Source organism: Pongo pygmaeus, chromosome 9 (assembly GCF_028885625.2).
Source record: "Pongo pygmaeus isolate AG05252 chromosome 9, NHGRI_mPonPyg2-v2.0_pri, whole genome shotgun sequence".
NCBI lineage: Eukaryota > Metazoa > Chordata > Mammalia > Primates > Hominidae > Pongo > Pongo pygmaeus.
This window is the reverse complement of record NC_072382.2, coordinates 63018416-63038220: the sequence shown is the minus strand read 5'-3', so window position 1 is coordinate 63038220 and position 19805 is coordinate 63018416. Positions and strand designations below refer to the sequence as shown.

General features: G+C 42.3%; 1 long non-coding RNA gene across 1 annotated transcript in view; it reads right to left on the bottom strand.

Moving 5' to 3' along the window:
* Positions 1 to 18880, bottom strand: part of LOC134740257 (uncharacterized) — a 100717-nt gene extending 81837 nt beyond the window's left edge. Inside the window, exons 1-2 of the long non-coding RNA XR_010127583.1 lie at positions 16162 to 18880; positions 8352 to 8431 (exon numbers count right to left, since the gene is read on the bottom strand). This is a non-coding gene — a long non-coding RNA (uncharacterized LOC134740257). The remainder of the gene's footprint in view (positions 1 to 8351; positions 8432 to 16161) is intronic.
* Between the last annotated feature and the right edge of the window lie 925 nt (positions 18881 to 19805).

Genomic DNA, 19805 nt, shown 5'->3' with positions numbered 1-19805 from the left:
GGCAGTCAAGTAACATTTTTTCTGTCATACAGGTAGCAAATCATGAAAAAAGGGTTCAAAAGAAGTTTATTCCAAACCCAGAGACAGGAAGGGGTTGGGTAAGAACTTCTGTAACTATGTTATCGTAAATTACCTCAATCCATGACAAGTAACCTAGTGCTATCCAACTAGGAATGAGAGAAAAATCATTGAAACAAAAGAAACATTTAAATTAAAATAAAATATTATGTGTTTATTATATAACAATGCTTTGTTTTAAAACTAAAGAGGAACTTTTAAGTGCTTTACCATTGGCCAGTTCACTCCGGGTGGCACTGCATTAACAAACCTCAATGTCAAGCCCCACCTCCCTGTGTTTCTCTGAGTAACCATTTATGCTTTGCTGACAAGTACAGTCATGCACCGCATAACAACGTTTGTGCAGTATCAAATGACGGGCACTTCCAATGGAAATAGAGAGTGGCTACCGTCCAACTCAGCAGAGAGGGAGAGAAAGCCTCCCCCTATTTCATGTGGTCAGCCGGAACAAAGCCTTCACCACTGGTTAGTTTACAAAGGGCACAACTAAGACAGACACGCATATTTGTATTCGTCACATGGTGTTGTTGTAAGCACAGTCAGAAATGCTTCAGGCTAGGAGGAAAATGTAATTTTATTACTTCCCACTGTCAAAGAAACAACCCACAAATGAAAGAGACCTCACCTTGATGCACTAAAAGCAAACCACTCATTCCTAAAGATGAATTTGGGCAACAACATTTTGCAAAACTTACTGTAACACAAATGATTCCTGCCCTAAAAGCCCATAACCCTAAAGCCTATAACACTTCTTTTCAGTACCCAAATAATGATGGCATTAACCCCAAAAGCTTGATTGTGAGTGTCCCTTTGGTCAGGAGGCTGAGGTGGGAGGATCTCTCGTGCCCAGGAGTTTAAGGCTGCAGTGAGCTATGATTGAGCCACTGTACTCCAGCCTGGGCAAAAGAGTAAGACCCTGTCTCAAAAAAAAAAAAAAAAAAAAAAAGAAAAGAAAAATGTCTCCGGTGATTTAAGAGAGCTCCCAAAGGGAAGCCCCAATCCAGTCTCTCAGCCAAAGACATTGTGCAGCAGGGCCCCTCTTCCTCGCCTGGTTGGCTGCCCACTCTTCCCGAAGCTTCCCTGAGCTTCCTGCCTGTCATGATAATGCCCTTTACTCTACCTACAGGGCTTTCCCTTGGAGTGGCCAGGGAACTACAGTCATGCCCAGCCTAATGACATTTCAGTGAACTACTGACCACGTATATGACAGTGGTCCTATAAAATTATAATGGAGCTGAAAACTTCCTATCCCCTAGTGACATTGTAGCCATTGTAACATAGTCATAGGGCAAGGCATTACTCATGTGTTTGTGAGGATGCTGGTTTAAACAAACCTACTATGCTGCCAGTTATTTAAAAGTATAACACATACAGTTATGTACAGTACATACTTGAAAATAATAATAAACCGCTATGTTACTGGTTTATGTATTTGCTATAGTATATTTATATCATTATTTTAGAGTATACTACTTGTACTTATAAAAAAATAGTTAACTATAAAACAGCCTCAGGCAGGCCCTTCGGGAGGTACTCAGAAAAAGGAATAATATCATAGGGGATGAGAACTCCATGTGTGTTACTGCCCCTGAAGACCTTGCAGTGGGACAAGATGTGGAGGGAAGGCGGTGATATTGATGATTCTCACCCTGTGTAGACCTAGGCTACTGTGTGTGTTTGTCACTTTTTTGTTTTTAACAAAAGGGTTAAAAAAGTAAGAAAAAATGTAAAAATAGAAAAAAGTTTATAGAATAAGAATTTTTAAAAAGATTTTTTTTTTTACAGCTGTACAATGTGTTTGTATTTTAGGCTAAGTTATTACAGAAGAGTCAAAAAGTTTAAAAAATTAAAAACTTTATGAATTACAAAAGTCACAGTAAGCTAAGGTTAATTTATTATTAAAGAAAGAAAATATATTTTACATAATTTTAGTGTAGCCTAGGTGTACAGTGTTTATACAGCCTACAGTAGTATACAGTAACATCTTAGGCTTTTACATTCACTCACCACTCACTTACAGACTCACCCAGAGCAACTTCCAGACCTGCAAGCCACATTCATGGTAAGTGCCCTATGCAGGTGTTCCATTTTTCATTCTGAGTACCATATTTTCAGTGAACCCTTTTTATGTTTAGATATGTTCAGATACACAAATACTTACCATTGTGTTACAATTGCCTACAGTATTCAGTACAGTCACATGCTTCAGGTTTGTAGCCTAGGAGCACCAGGCTACATCACACAGCCCAAGTATGTAGTAGTCTGTATCATCTAGGTTTATGTAAGTACACTCCGTGATGTTCACACAAAGACAAAATCGCCTAGCGATGCATTTCTCAGAATGTATCCCCATCTTTAAGCGACCCATGACTGTACTGAGATTCACAACTCCCTAGTCACAGACTTGGTTCTCTCATCATTTCTTATCTAGTGGTCACAATCTTAACTGAGCAGCCTCCAGCCAGAGTGATCTTTCTAAAATGCAAAGTTGATTGTGAATTTTCCCACTCAAAGCCTTTGTAGGTGCTTCATCACCCATGAACTAATGCCCAAGCTCTTTGCTTGTATATAAGCATCTTCGAGATCTGCCTCAACCTTATTCTAGTTTTACTTCCTGTGGATCTCCCCATCTCATACAGCCTCTGGTCCAGCTACACTCACCTCCCACCACCCCAGGAGCAAGTCTCATTCTCTAGCCCTTTACCTCTTCCTCTGCTAGGAAGGCCTTTTCTCTCCCCTCTCTTGGCAAGCACTCCCTTAATCTTCAACATGCAACTCAGATGTCACCTTCTCCACAGTGACCTCTCTGACTCTTCCAGCAGTTTTCTGTTCCATGCTCACCTAACAGTTCTCAATATAAGCTCCATCAAGTTCAAGACACTTTTGTAAATAATGATAACCCTTTAGTCCATCCCTAAAGAACTGAGGGTCCTGCAAATTTAGCCATGTCAGTGCAGCCTTTTTGACACTATTAATTGAGGAAAAATGGGCTCCCTTTAAATATTTTTTTAAGATTAGGAAACAAAAAGAAACCAGAAAAACCCAAATCAGAACTGTAAGGTGGATGCCTAATGATTGCCTATCAAGACTCTCATAAAATTCCCCTTGTTTGATGAGAGAAATGAGCAACAGCATTGTGATGGTGGTGAAGGATTCTCTGGTGAGTCTTTCTCAGGCACTTTTCTGCTGAACATCAATGCGAAAATCCTCAATAAAATAATGGCAAACCAAATCCAGCAGCACATCAAAAAGCTTATCCACCATGATCAAGTTGGCTTCATCCCTGAGATGCAAGGCTCGTTCAACATACACAAATCAATAAATGTAATTCATCACATAAACAGAACCAATGGCAAAAACCACATGATTATCTCAATAGATCCAGAAGAGGCCTTCGATAAAATTCTACACCCCTTTATGCTAAAAACTCTCAATAGACTAGGTATTGATGGAACATATCTCAAAATAATAAGAGCTATTTATGACAAACCCATAGTCAATATCATACTGAATGGGGAAAAACTGGAAGCATTCTCTTTGAAAACCAGCACAAGACAAGCATGCCCTCTCTCACCACTCCTATTCAACATAGTATTGGAAGTTCTGGTCAAGGCAATCAGGCAAGAGAAAGAAATAAATGGTATTCAAAAAGGAAGAGAGGAAGTCAAATTGTCTCTACTTGCAGATGACATGATTGTATATTTAGAAAACCCCATAGTTCCAGTCCAAAATCTCCTTAAGCTGATAAGCAACTTCAGCAAAGTCTCAGGATACAAAATCAATGTGCAAAAATCACAAGCATTCCTATACACCAATAACAGACAGAGAGCCAAATCGAGGGCACTCCCATTCATAATTGCTACGAAGAGAATAAAATACCTAGGAATCCAACTTACAAGGGATGTGAAGGACCTCTTCAAGAATAACTACAAATCACTGCTCAAGGAAATGAGAGAGGACACAAACAAATGGAAAAACATCTTATGCTCAGGGATAGGAAGAATCAATATCATGAAAATGGCCATAATGCCCAAAGTAATGTATAGATTCAATGCTATCCCCATCAAACTACCATTTGATTTTCTTCACAGAATTTAGAAAAAAACTACTTTAAATTTCATATGGAACCAAAAAAGAGCCTGTATAGCCAAGACAATCCTAAGCAAAAAGAACAAAGCCAGAGGCATCATGATACCTGACTTAAACTATACTACAAGGCTACAGTAACCAAAACAGCATGGTACTGGTACCAAAACAGATATATAGATCAATGGAATGGAACAGAGGCCCAGAAAAAGTGCCACACATCTACAACCATCTGATCTTTGACAACCCTGATGAAAACAAGCAATGGGGAAATGATTCCCTATTTAATAAATGGTGTTGGGAAAACTGGCTAGCCATATGCAGAAAACTGAAACTGGACCTCTTCCTTACACCTTATACAAAAATTAACTCAAGATGGATTAAAGACTTAAATGTAAGACCTAAAACCATAAAACCCTAGAAGAAAACCTAGGCAATACCATTGAGGACATAGGCATGGGCAAAGACTTCATGACTAAAACATCAAAAGCAATGGCAACAAAAGCCAAAATTGACAAATGGGATCTAATTAAACTCAAGAGCTTCTGCACAGCAAAAGAAACTACCATCAGAGTGAACAGGCAACCTACAGAATGGGAGAAAATTTTTGCAATCTATCCATCTGACAAAGGGCTAATATCCAGAATCTAAAAAGAACCTAAACAAATTTACAAGAAAAAAACAAGCAACCCCATCAAAAAGTAGGAGAAGGATATGAACAGACACTTCTCAAAAGAAGACATTTGTGCAGCCAACAAACATATGAAAAAAAGCTCATCATCACTGGTCATTAGAGAAATGCAAATCAAAACTACAGTGAGATACCATCTCATGTCAGTTAGAATGGAGATCACTAAAAAGGAAACAAAAGATGCTGGAGAGGATGTGGAGAATTAGGTACGTTTTTACACTGTTGGTGGGAGTGTAAATTAGTTCAACCATTGTGGAAGACAGTGTGGTGATTCCTCAAGGATCTAGAACCAGAAATACCATTTGACCCACCATTCCCATTACTGGGTATATACCCAGAGGATTATAAATCATTCTACTCTAAAGACACACGCACACGTATGTTTATTGCAGCACTGTTCACAATAGCAAAGACTTGGAAGCAACCGAAATGCCCATCAATGATAGATTGGATAAAGAAAATGTGGCACACATACACCATGGAATTCTATGCAATCATAAAAAAGGATGAGTTGATGTCCTTTGCAGGGACATAGATGAAGCAGGAAACCATCATTCTCAGCAAACTAACACAGGAAAAGAAAACCAAACACTACATGTTCTCACATAAGTAGGAGTTGAACAATGAGAACACATGGACACAGGGATGGAAACATCACACACTAGGGCCTGTAGACGGTTGGGAGTCTAGGGGAGGGATAGCATTAGGAGAAATACCTAATGTAGATGATGGGTTGATGGGTGCAGCAAACCACCATGGCACATGTATACTTATGTAACAAACCTGCATGTTCTACACATGTATCCCAGAACTCAGAGTATAATAAAAAAAAATTTTTTTAAAAAGCTTTGGCTTTCTCAAAACACTCTCATAATAAGCAGATGCTATCATTCTTTGGCCCCCCAGAAAGACAACAAGCAAAATACCTTGATCATCCCCAGAAACTATTGCTGTGACTCTTGCTCTTGACTTTTCTGCTTTGACTTTGGCTGGACCACTTCCACCTCTTGGTAGCCATTGTTTTGACATGCTTTGTTTCCAGGATTGTACTTATGAGTACAAAAGCCACATTTTATCTCCTGTTACAATTCTTTAAAGAAATTCTTCAGAATCTTGACCTTGCTAATTTAAAATTTCCATTGATAACTCTGCTGTTATATGTAGCTAATCTGGGTGCAATGGTTTTGGCACCCACCAAGTGGAAAGTTTGCTCAACTTTAATTTTTCAGTCAGAATTGTGTAAGCCGAACCAAGTGAAATGTCGGTAACATTGGCTATTGTTTCTGATGTCAATTGTTTGTCCTCTCCAATTACAGCCCAAACAAGATGAATTTTTTCCTTACAAATTTATGTGGATGGTCTGCTACTGCAGACTTTATCTTTATCATTGTCTCATCCTCTCTTAAAATAAGTTATTCATCTGTAAACTGCTGATTTTTGTGGCATCATCCCCATAAACTTTTCATTAAGCATCAGTGATTTCACCATTCTTCCACCCAAACTTCACTATAAATGTGATGTTCGTTCTTGCTTCAATTTTAGCAAAATTAATGTTGCTCTGAAAGAGGCTCTTTTCAAATGATGTCGTAGCTTTCTTAGTGTTTCATGCTAGATCCTATTCAGACATGTTATAAGAAGTTAGTAAGAGTTTATTTTGGTGGGAAAAAAAAGAACTCTATGCATAGTTTTTTCATAATATGCATTTTCCATGAACTTTTGGAAGAGCCCTGTGTTTGTGTGTATGTGTTTGTGTGTATTGCTATTTATAGTAACTGATTTTAAAAGTGCAAACAGATCATAAGGGTACAAAATAAAAGTACCCTTTTCCTTTACACCCAGTGCTGCTCCCTAGAAATGACTGCTTTGAATGGTTTCTATTCTGAGTTCTTCTGGTGGTAACCATCATAACTTTTACTTCCTGCTTTATCCATCTTAGACGGTATCTATTGACTCCTTAATATGAAATATGGTGAAATTAGCATACTTGCTTCATTTTCCACTTCTTTTTTCTATTCCCTCTCCTCTTTCTGGATCTTTGTAAATGATAGTCTTAATCTGAGTTCTGATGGTTATCATTAAATAACATACTTAAACCTCTTTATCTTCCTCCATTAAATATATACAAATTTATATATTCACTCTCTGTTAAATGTACCTCCACTGTCATCTACTTCTCTCCTTACATCCTCCTTATTTTAGTTAGCTAATCATATGCTAACATGTCAAGAAATTCATAACATTTGTTTACTGTAGAGTACGTACAGTTAAATTTGCTTGGCCTATGCACTGATTTTTAAAATAGAAAGCCGATAAATAGAATCCAGATATTATACCTAGATAACTCTTTGCTGTAGGAGCAAACGGTGTGATCAGGTTGTGAGAGAGGGAAATGGAAACCTCTGTTACTAACCTGTGAACCTGTCTGATCCTAGGAACTTTTTCAATTGTACATCTTCAATTGCCTCTCAAAATCATGCTAATTGGTCCATTCAAGTTTTCCTAGTCCTCTTGGGTCAGTAATTAATAATACATACTGTACCAGGCTGTCATCTTTTTCCTCTAAATTCTTGAATTTGTTGCCACAGGATTGGGTCTCCTTTTCGTTTTCTCTCTTTCTTTAACATATTCAGATTTTTGAAGGAGTTAGCTATTTCAAGGAACCAGTTTTTAAATAAATGTTATATTTATTTAATGCAATTTTAATAAATAAATAAATTAAATTATAGTTAACTCATTTAATTAATTCTAGCTTTTATTTTTACAGACTTCCTTTTCCTAGCTTCACTTGGCTTATTTTATTGTTATTTCACTAATTCCTTAAGACAAGTACTTAGTTCTGTGACTTTTAATTTTCTTCTCCTATAGCAAGGACATTATAGGTCATAAATTTTCCTTTGAGTCCAGCCATTGCTGGGTCATTAGTTTTCACTTTTATGTTTCTCCTTTTTATTGCCTGTTAACGAATACACACCTCCCTTTTGATTTCTTCCTTGAGCCAAAGATTATCTAGTGCATATTTCTGAAATAGTTTTCTCCTCACCTTTAAGTAATTTGTTTTTAATGTTATTAGATGATAATAAAAAATGTTGGCTATAAAACTGCTACTTTAAAAAATCTTTTTAAGCTATCTTATTAACCTGACAAGTGACTGTAATCCGTTTGCTATAAGCATGACCTTCAGTGAATCAGGTGGGAAAATGGCTTTCATTGTTCCCAGGATAGGGCTTCATCTCTAGCAAGTGATAATTGTGGGGCTCAGTCACAGTCAGGCAAACAAAATGGACAGAGCTAATTTGCTACTAAAGGAATGTGATGTCAGTTGGTGGCGATTCCATCTATGTTAGTTCTCAGCCCGAGGACTTGGAGTCATCCTTGACTACTCTTATTTTCTTACGTTTCACTCAGGTAATCCCACTGGTTCTACAGAATCCAGAAATCTACCACACGTCACCACCTCCACTGCCACCACCCAAGTGCAAACCCCATTTTCTCTCACCTGCACATCAGTGGCTCTAACGGGTCTGTCTGCTGTCACACTCACCCCTGCAGTGTTTTCCACGTAGCAACAATGTGACCCTGTTAAAAGGTGAGGCAGAGAGTGTTGCTTTTCTGCTACAAACCCTCCAATGTAGTCATACTTTGCTTAACAAGGATACGTTCTGAGAAATGCATCATTAGGCGATGTATATACATTTATCCAAACATAGAAAAGGTGCATTAAAGATACAGTATAAAAAGTTTAAAAATGGTACACCTGCATAGGGCACTTATTATGAATGCAGCTTGCAGGACTGGAAGTTGTTCTGGGTGAGTCGGTGAGTGAGTGGTGAGTGAATGTGAAGGCCTAGGACATTACTGTACACTACTGCAGACTTTATTAAACACTATACACTTATGCCACACAAATTTATAAAAATATTTTTCTTTCTGTAATAAAAAAGTAACCTTAGCCAACCAGAGGAAGAGGAGGAAGAGGGCTGTGCTGCCTGGGGTCCGCAGCTGAGAGACTGGATTGGGGTGCCCCTTTGAGAGCTCTCTGAAATCCCCAAGGGACACTTTGAAGGGAGCTATTTATCCATAATCAAGGAGCTGTGGTTAAAGCCATCCTTATTTGGGTACTGAAAGGAAGTGTGACCTTCTTTAGTGGTTATAGGCTTTTAGGGCAGGAATCACTTATGCTACAGTAAGTTTTGCAAAATGTTCTTGCCCAAATTCATCTTTAGGAATGAGTGGTTTGATTTTAGTGCATCAAGGTAAGCCCTTCTTTGTTTGAGAGGGAAAAATAACAAAATTACATTTTCCTCCTAGCCAGAAGTATTTCTGACTGTGCTTACAATAACACCATCTGATGAATGCAAATGTGTGGGTCTGTCTTAGTTGTGCCCTTTGTAAACGAACCGATGGTGAAGGCTTTGTTCCAGCTGACCACATGAAATAGGAGGAGGCTTTCTCTCCCTCTCTGCTGAGTTGGAGGGTGGCCACTCTCTATTTCCATTGGAAGAGCATGTCACCCGATATTGCACACACTGGGATGAACACAAGAGGCCTTTATCTTGGTTACTGGATCACAGTCCTGTGCAATTTTCATTACCTGATTGGCTGCAAGAGAAGGGAAGAGTTTCCCAAGGAAGCCACAGATATGACAGCTCTCCCAGGAATTCAAAGACCTCTTAGTTAGGGGCACTGGCCCTCCCTATTGTGAGCAGAGACCAATGTCATTTTTTACCTAAAAAAGCTCACACTAGTGTATGGGTGGTGTGTGTGGGGTGGCATGTGTATGTGTATGTGATACTCCCAGGATCTATATAATTTATCCTCTTTTTATACTTCAAAAATATTTTGGAAAGGAACTTCTCTACAATGTGCCTGGGGCTGCTTCCTGTTCCCATTTCCCTGCATAAACACAGGGTTGCTTCTGTGAATAAAACAAAAACCACCTCAGAAAGCAAAGTCTAACAGGCACAGGAACCTCGGTCCGAGTGCCAGCTGCCTGCCTCCCATCAGGAGGAAAGGTTATATATCCCACATATATTGAGCATTTATGGTGAGCCAGACACTTTGCATGTTACTTACCTTAAATTTTGAGTCTTATGATCTCTTCTATAGGGTGCACTACTGAGATACATTATCTGAAGCTGCAGAGCCCCTTCCCTAGCCCAAGCTTCCACCCACTTCTTGCCTGGATTTTCGCAATGGCTTTCCAAGTGATCTTCCCACTCCAAAATCTTTTCACAAGACAGCTAAGATGAAGTTTTCAAAGTACATGTCTGGTCAGGCGACACATACATACTCTTCACTCCCACCCCCACTGCTAAAAAGCCTCTCATGTTATCCAATGCTTTTAGCTCAAAGACCAGATCCCCTACAGTAGCCAGAGCAGCCCTGTGTGATTTGATCCCTTCTGTGTCTTCAGCTTCATGTGGTCCTGCTTTTTCTCAACTCGCTGAGCTCCAAACCCACGTTGCTGTGCCATGCTCCTGTCTGTGCGGGAACCACACACAGGCCCACTTCTCTACCCCATCCCAGCCTTCCTCAACCCTGTGCATCCTTAAGCTCACAGTTGCCATGTCACTTCCTTGTCATACCTTGGAGTCCTGGCTATGCTTCCTTTGCAGCACTTTTCACAATTTTTAATGAATGTTTGATTATCTTCTGACTTTCCTACTAGACTGGGCCTTTTGTCTTTCTCATCAATTGTATTTTGAGCATTTAGCACAGTGCCTTATGATTGCATATGAATTAATAAATGAATGCTTGAATGAATGACAAGCTGGGATTTAAATATGGTCTGTGCTCATCTCATTGCCACACACTCATCTCCTAAACACTGGCCTTCTCTCTTTAAAGCCATTGGTTAAAATTCGTCCCTCTGCCAGGCACAGTGGCTCATGCCTGTAATCCCAGCACTTTGGGAGGCCGAGGCAGGTGGATCACGAGGTCAGGAGATCAAGACCAGCCTGGCCAACATGGTGAAACCCCATCTCTACTAAAAAAATACAAAAATTAGCCAGGCACGGTGGCAGGTGCCTGTAATCCCAGCTACTCAGGAGGCTGAGGCAGGAGAATTGCTTGAACCCGGGAGGCAGAGATTGCAGTGAGCTGAGATAGCGCCACTGCACTCCAGACTGGGTGACAGAGCAAGACTCCATCTCAGAAACAAACAAACAAAATTCCTCCCTTGATTAATCTCCTTCCTTAGTTAATGCTAATAAACACATAGAGTCACTTTTATCTCTTTCAACTGCCTAAAAAAAGGCTGCTGATACCAAAACGCTTGCCTTGGATATTTCTCTTGTTGGGAACTTATGTCAACTTTGAATAAAGAAATGCTTTTTCTTTCGCCCCTACTCTTACCCCACACCCATTTTCCTTCTCTCCCAACCCTCCTGGGCTGAGAATGTCCCTTCTTCTTCTGATCAGGCATCAGAGCTAAGGCACATGTCACAGCAGCTCTCTCCCAAGAGGCAGGGGAGCTGGAAGGGTAAGCCATTATGTACTACAGGTGAGCAGACACCTGTGAGCTGGAAAATTAAGATGCGGATCAGTAAGAGATCTGAGGCTGGAGCACCATCTTCATGCTATGTTTAGGATATTATGTGACAGATTGAAAAAGCAAAAACAAAAAAACAAAGGTACAGTGGACCCAGTCTTCTAGTTCCAGCAGTTTCCTTGAAAGCATTTAAGTCTTCAAGTCATTATATCTGTAGCTGGAGCACGACTGCATTGAATTCAACCCAATCAATACTTACTCAATACCTCCTGTGGTTCAGACACTGTACAAGGCCCTGGGGACACAGGGTTAAACAGAATACAAGCTCTACCCCCACTGCAGAGGTGGAGAGGACCCAAGACCAAGGTGTGTTGTACACTATGCTAGAGAAAGGGATGACTGCTATAGGAACATGGAGGAGGGAGAAGATAATGAGATCTAGTAGAGAGTGAGGGTGAGGAGACAGCCCAGAGAATGAAGAGAAGGTAACATCTGAGTGGAGTTTAAGGAAAAGATAATTTCACCAGATAAGTAAGGCAGGAGAGATTAACCCAGACTGAGGGACCAGCAAGAGCAAAGTGCAGAAGCTGGAAAGTAGAAAGCATTTTTGAACAATGAGTATTTTGCATTGCTAAAGCATTGGGTGTATGTTAACACACAGCATGACTGTATAATTTATTGTCCAAAGTGGATGATTTTGAGAGCAAAGCAGCATGCTATTAAAGATGACAGGAATGAACCAAGACTATCCCAGGCAAATTAGACTTTGGGGCTTCCTAGTTAGAGGGGAGGAAGTTCAAAGCTGGACATCAGACTGGGACACGGGTGGAACGGGGATTTGAAGGGCTTAAACATGCTAAAGAATCAGAATAGGATCCTCAAGGCATTGCAGTGTCATGGAGGGGTTTTAGCAGGGTAGTGACCTGATTGCTCCTGTGTTGGAGAAGCATCGCCAGGATAGCTGTATTAGTCCATTTTCACACTGTTATGAAGATACTACCTGAGGCCAGGTGTGGTGGCTCATGCCTGTAACTCCAGCACTTTGGGAGGCTGAGGCGGGTGGGTCACCTGAGGTCAGGAGTTCAAGACCAGCCTGGCTAACATGGTGAAACCCCGTCTCTACTAATAATACAAAAATTAGCTGGGTGTGGTGGCGCATGCCTGTAATCCCAGCTACTTGGGAGGCTGAGGCAGGTGAATTGCTTGAATCTGGGAGGCAGAGGTTGCAGTGAGCTGAGACTGTGCCATTGCACTCCCGCCTGGGTGGTAAGAGTGAAAATCTGTCTCAAAAAAAGAAAAAAAAAAAAAAAGATACCACCTAAGACTGGGTTATTTATTAATTTATTTATTATTTTAAAATTTAATTTTACTTTAAGTTCTGGGATACATGGGCAGGACATGCAAGTTTGCTACATAGGTAAACATGTGCCATGGTGGTTTACTGCACCTATCAACCCATTACCTAGGTAGTAAGCCCCACATGCATAAGCTATTTATCCTGATGCTCTCCCTCTGCCCCCTACCCCAACAGGTCCCAGTGTGTGTTGTTCCCTTCCCTGTGTTCACATGTTCTAATTGTTCAGCTCCCACTTATAAGTTAGAATGTGGTGTTTGGTTTTCTGTTCCTGTGTTAGTTTGCTGAGGATGATGGCTTCCAGTTCCATCCATGTTCCTGCAGAGGACATGATCTTATTCCTTTTTATGGCTTTGTAGTATTCCATGATGTGTATGTACCACATTTTCTTTATCCAGTCTATTATTGATGGGCATTTGGGTTGATTCCATGTCTTCGCTATTGTGAATAGTGATGCAATAAACACATTGTGTGCATGTTGAATGATTTATATTCCTTTGGGTATAGACCCAGCAATGGGATTGCTGGGTGAAATGGTATTTCTAGTTCTAGGTCTTTGAGGAATCATCACACTGTCTTCCATAACAGTTGAACTAATTTACATTGAGACTGGGTATACAAAGAAAAGAGGTTTAATTGACTCACAGTTCCACATGGCTGGGAGGCCTCAGGAAACTTACAATCATGGCGGAAGGTGAAGGATAAGCAAGCACCTTCTTCACAAGGCATCAGGACAGAGAGAGAGCGCAGGGGAAACTGCCACTTTTAAACCATTGGATCTCAGGAGAACTCCCTCACTGTCAAGAGAACAGCATGCGGGAACCCGCCCCCATGGTCCAATCACCTTAGACCAGGTGCCTCCCATGACATGTGGGAATTACAAGTCAACATGAGATTTGGGTGGGGACACAGAGTCAAACCATATCAGTAGCCATGCTGAGGAAATTCAAGGTGTGCAAAAGGGAGCTAGCCTGTGTGCCTTGCAAGGGCAGGAATCACATCCTGATATGTAATTTATACCCAGTGTATACTCAGTTGAGGGGAGCACATTGTCTGGAAGCCTTAAGAGAAGGAGCTTAATAAAAATTTCAAATGCAAGGGCTTTCCTGACCTTTGTCTTTAAAACTGCAGCTCCTTCTGCACCCATTATCACCAATATTCACCTTTTCCTTCTTGCTTAATTTGTCCCCATGAAGTTAACAACTCTCTGCATGCTCTACAGTGTGTCTGTGTCCTCCCTCTAGAACACAAGCTCTGTGAGGGCAGAAACTTTTTATCTGTTTTACTCACTGCTGTTTCCCTAGTGCCTGGTGCAAGGAAGACACTAAATACATATGTGTTGGAGGAAAAGGAGGCAAGGAGATTTGTTTGGAGTCTCTGACAATGGTATGGTGGAGGAGGATGAGGATCTGGAAAGGGCAGGCAGTGTGGTACAGAGAAAGTGGAAACCTGGAACTAAACATGAAAAAGCCTAGGCCATCCCCTGGGACCATCCTGCACAGGGCCTTTTCATGTTTGTGGTTCTTTCTGTGGGCCCCTGTGCCCGTGATCTGCCATGAGTCAGCGTCTAAGGATCCCCCAGGCCTCCTGTCTGTAAATTATTAACACCTCTCCTGTCCTCTGTTTAACTGCTTAGCCAAGGTCACCATCATTTCCTGCCCAGCCTGACTCCCCAGGTGCTAATAACTTGCCTGTGAATGTTTGATGAAGGATGGCATTTGTCACGTGAGCAAGGGAAAGGAACCTAAGTTCACATAGTTCATTTTCAAGCACTCTTTTTTTCAGTCCAAGAGGTTCAAGTACCTTTTCTCTGCTACTAAATAGCCCCTTTCAATGGCTCTCTCCCCAGGCCTGCTTTGAGGGCCCTCTCTGTGAGTCGGCAGGCTCCTCTTCCACAAGCGCCTGTTTCTCTTCAGCTTTTTCATTTTTTTATGTGACTTGTTCTTTCTGTGTCTCACCCTTACCCCCAAAGAAATTGAACAAGTGGGTTTTGGGATCCTCCCTTAGGATAACTCAGCCATGGCCAACCATGCCCCCAAACCACAAATGACTAAGAGTTTTAGGCCCTCCAAGCCTCCCACGTCTCCCTCTAGGCCAACTGTCAATTCTAAGCCATCCTTGTGGTTTCTTCTGGGAAAGCTATGGGCTATCCTTCATGTCAACAAAACCCCTGGCGACCTGCCTGGGCCTGCCTGGTCGTGCTGGGGACTGTGCTGTGGTAACAGACAGGACTTCTCTGTCCCATCCACATTCTACACTACGCTGGCACTGGGTGGGGACAGAGGAGTGAGCTGGGGTTGTTGTGATTAGAGTCCAATGCCCCAGATCGTGCCATCTGGAAAGGGCAGCCCCTGGGGATTACTTGGAAACTAGGGACACCTGGGGACAACAGTTAGTAGGTCTGAGATGGGGAATGCAGGACTGAGGGTGGAATTTCAGGACATTTCAGTTTTCAGGAATGAGCTAGAAGCTAAGAGATGAATGTAGACCCTGTGATAGAGTCTAACATGCCGATTCTGCAGAGGACGACTGATGGAACATAGACGCACATTTTTCAGAGTGAGGCCAGCTGGGAAATGAGATTGACAGCCAAAGGCTAAGATTGTGCTGGTGAATGGAGGCTAACAAGAAGGGCACAAGAAAGAAGTGGTGATTCAGGTCCTAGGCACAGCTACCGGGGTTCCCTAACACTCTCACTTCATTTTCAGGAAAGCATAGCGTTCAATTTCCATTTAGGACCTGTGCTTCCTTAGAGGCGCCCAGATATTCTCCCGAGTTCACCCTTCTATTGGGATTGATTCTGAAAGCAGCAGTTAGTGGCTCATTCATCATTCACAAGTTCCCATTGAGTCCATTGGCAGGTCCTGAGATACAATGGCGAGCAAAGTACAATCCCTAGCCTTCCAAGGTCCCAGGCCAGTGGAGAGGGCCGACTAGCAAACAAGGAATTACAGCTCATTGTGATGAGCGCTAGCATTGGGCAGTTCCTCTGAAGAAAATTCCCAGCTGCAGGAAGCAAAAGCAGTCCCACAGGGCGGGGGAAATGGAAGGAAGCCGGGGAGCCAAAGAGGCATAGAGACTAACAGTAAAGGGATGTGAGGGGATTTGGATGGAGCGTCCGAATCCCTGACAGCAGCAGCCAATGCAAGCTTCTTGGTGAAGATAGACTTCCTGAGGCGGTCACACCGCGCCCTGGTGCCAGGCGGGAGTTACCCAGGATAGATTGAGAGCACTGAAGGGTTGGGTTGGGAAGACGGTAGAAGAGGAAGGGCAGCGCAGGAGCAAATGCCTGCTCAGCAGAGCACTGTGGTCCCTCGTTCAAATGGACTCCTCCCCCACCTTGGGCGGCTGCTTTTGCATTTGTGAATAGCAAGATAACAACCTCAGGATATCTAACATTTTTTTTCTTACAAAACAAAACAAAAACATACGATACTACCTAGTTCCCTTTGAACTAGTTACCTTTGAAGTGTTGTTGAGAATAACGTCTGCTCCAGACCTTGGTGGGCAGTGGCGGGTCATGGCCAGCTCCTTTACAGATGACCTTGATGCTGCAAGTCCCGCAGCATGTCTGCCTCCGTGCAATCACCCATGAGCACCTGCCGCAGCCCGCTGCCCTGGGATCCGAGGGAAGTGACCCCTTTAGAGGAAGAATGGCTCCTTTGTTGGCCACACCACCCAAATTCCGGTTCTGGGAAGACGGAAGAGGCTCCTGGCTGGGGGAGGAGACAAACCTCCTCAGAATTTCCTTTGAAAACATTTTCTAAGTGAAGACAAATTAGCCTGAGGGGACATTTCTCTTGCCTTCTTTCAACTCCCCTTTCAAGTTAACAGAAATCTATACTTTTACACCTCGGTGACTGCGGCACTGAATGGTTCTGCCTCTGGAACATAAATCTAATATTTCTATCTCTCCCTTGAACAGGGCCACTTAATTTTGTAACCTATAGAATGTCCAAATATCAGTGAAACTATAGAGTGTAAAGTGAGACCAATGCGTTTTCCAGATAGGGAAACTGAGGCACAATGTGGGAAAGTGGTTTATGAGGGGCAACAGGGACAGATCTAGAACATGGTGTTTAGTGGCCTGGTGCTCTTTCCCTTCCACTGTTCTGGGCAGGCCCTTCCAGCTCCAATGTGTGGATGGGAGTGAGAGGTGTAGGAGGGGCAGAGTCCACACAGCCCCCAAGCTAGGCCTTGTGTTCACAACCCCTTTCCCTAGAGCTGCTTTTCCCCATTGTGGCCTGGGCCCTGACTCTCAGGGCCACCGTTGCAGGTCTGCTGGGTCTATTGGGTAGAAGGCCAGGGTTAAGTTTCCTTTTAAGAAGTGTTGTGATGAAGCAGAATGATGAAGGGGTCCTGGTGGCAGAGTCCAGGGTCCTGTTCTTGGAACTTCTTCTGTGACATGGGCAAGGGCATTCTCATTCCTGGACGTCGGAGTCCCCACCTGGAAAATGGGAGTACGGGACCAGAAGACTCTGAAGGAACGAGCTCCGATTGCCAAGGCACCCCTGACTGTGGTGCCCGCTCACTCCTCTTTGCCTCAGAGAACCTGGACTTGTCTCCTTGCTTCACAGTTTACTTGCCATTCTTGTGATTCTTGTGATGCTGGGTTTACAGTGTTGGTCCCTTCTTGCCCTGGCAGGCTGGAGGCTAAAACTGAAATCTGAAATGAAGATGCAGACATTGGAGTAGAGAGGAAGTGGATTAGCCACATTTCTCCCACCCAGAGTGGGCTGCAATCCTGCCAAGGGACAGGGACCAGGCAAGCCAGAGAAACCTGCTTTGCAGCCAAGCCTGCTTATCTGCACTTCCAACTCACAAAACGTACACTGCCTTCTTGTCCAGGAGGTCATGGATGCTGTTGAAAATCTTACTCCATTAGTAACGGGGTGAAACCCTTCAAGCTGAGCTGGCACTGGGGAGCTGTGACCATCTCTTAACCAGTCTTCCTAATCCACATCCCCTGAATGGAAGTATTCTCTTTACTGCTCTACTAGAGGCTAAGTTTCTGCTGAAAAACCCTAAATATAGTTTATGACCAAATGAAACTTCTTGTTATGCTAAGTACCTCCTTCACAGGTATTTTCTTCAACTTTTTGGGTCATGCAGTTGATTCTTCCTCCATCCTTTTCTCAGAAATGTGTGGTTGAGAGGCAGGGAGATCAGTCATTCACTCCTTAATGTGCAGATATGCAAAAGTTGTGCCTTGCCTCTGGCATAAATGAGTGTTTTTTGTCCCCTGTGTATTAGTCAGGGTTCTCCAAAGAAACAGAACCAATAGAAAGGAGGGGTGTGTGTGTGTGTGTGTGTGTGTGTGTGTGTGTGTGTGTGTGTAGAGAGAGAGAGAGAGAAAGAGAGATTTATTATAAGGAATTGGCTTATAGAATTATGGAGGCTGACAGGTCTCAAGATCTGCAGGGTAAGTCATCAAACTGGAGACCTAAGGGAGCCAATGGTGTAGTTTCAGTCTAAAGGCTGGCAGACTCAAAATCTGGAAAGAACTGATGCTACAATTCAAAGGCAGGGGAAACAAACAAACAAACAAACAAACAACAATGTCCCAGTTGGAAGGCCATCAGGCAGGAGAAATTCCGCCTCATTGGGAAGAGGGTCAGCCTGCTTGTTCTGTTCAAGCCTTTAACTTATTGAATGAGACCCACTCACATTAGGGAGGGCAAGCTGCTTTCCTCAGTCTACTAATCTAAATGTTAATGTTATCCAAAACACCCTTACAAAATAATGTTTGATCAAATATCTGGGAATCCTGTGGCCTAGTCAAACTGGCACATAAAATTAACCATTACACCCCCCTAAAGATATTCAATTAATTTGTAATCCAGGGGAATGGAATTTTGGGGAAATTTTTGGGCCAGCAAAATTACACTATATGGAGATTAGTAACAAAAGTCTTTCTTACCCTAATGGTTGGACAGCCTCATCTCCTGAAACATTTTGCCAATTGAGGCTTAATGACATGATTATTCTCATTTTCCTTATTTTGCTGTCTGTGTTTGAACTTTGAAAGAATGGTATATTGCACTAAGATGCTTTATAGGCACAAGTTTTATCTGACATTAATCCAAGAATAAGCCTTTTTTTAGTTTTTCAGTCATTTACAATTCCTTTAATCAAGAAAGCCATAGCAAATGATTAACATTTCTCTGTGATTCCAAGTTGACTCCCCAAAAAAGAAAAGAAAAATGCTCAGTTGTGAGAATGTTGAACAAGGGTGTGATTATGCTAAAGAAAATTATCATGTAAGAATCATTTCAAGGAAATAAATAAAAGGCAGATGCGCTCTTTTCATCCCCACCTAAAGGAGAAAAAAAAGTGCTATCCTAACATCTATATCAAGGTAAGGAAAGCTCCAGATGAGTTTGTTGTGGTTACATTACTAAAGCAGTGGGGTCATGATGCTGCTGGCTCTTCATTTAAGTGACTCTGTCTGATTAGATATGGGTGACTATGATCTTCCCAGGCAAACAGCAGTAGGAAGTAAGCAGGTATTGAATTCCATATTATTAAATATGCGGCCAGAAGTCTAGATGAGGGTCCTCAGACTGTCTCCACTACCAAATAGAACAAGAAAATTAAAGCACAGGCATAGGTAGAGAAGTAAACTCAACCCACCTTGCTCCCCTGAATCTTAACTATGCTGCCTCTTTGTATGTGAAGACATAATACAACTGTCAGTGTTCAATTGCAGAAAGAGGAGCTCTCCATCTATCTGGGTGCAAGGGTATCAAATTTACAGAAACAATGGCAGGACTGAAGAAACAGACTCCTGGTTGAGCTTCCAGGAATGACACCCAAAGCCACACTGCAGATCAAGATCTCAAGGGGCCTGCTGCTCCTGTCACAATCAGGAGGCCATTTCTGCGTCTGCACCTGCTGGCTCCAGAACTATCACGCTTCTGCTGTGGCCTGCATCAGCAAAATAAAATGCTTTGTGAAACAAATGAAACGCCGCCTGTCTCCCAGAGGGATTCAGTTCCCAACCAGTATCATGAGCGTCAGATTGAGGGTACCTAAATCAAACCCAGAACTCAAGCTAGAAGGAGTCTGGGAAGTGTAGTGTTTAGTGATCAACCTATGCAGTGCAG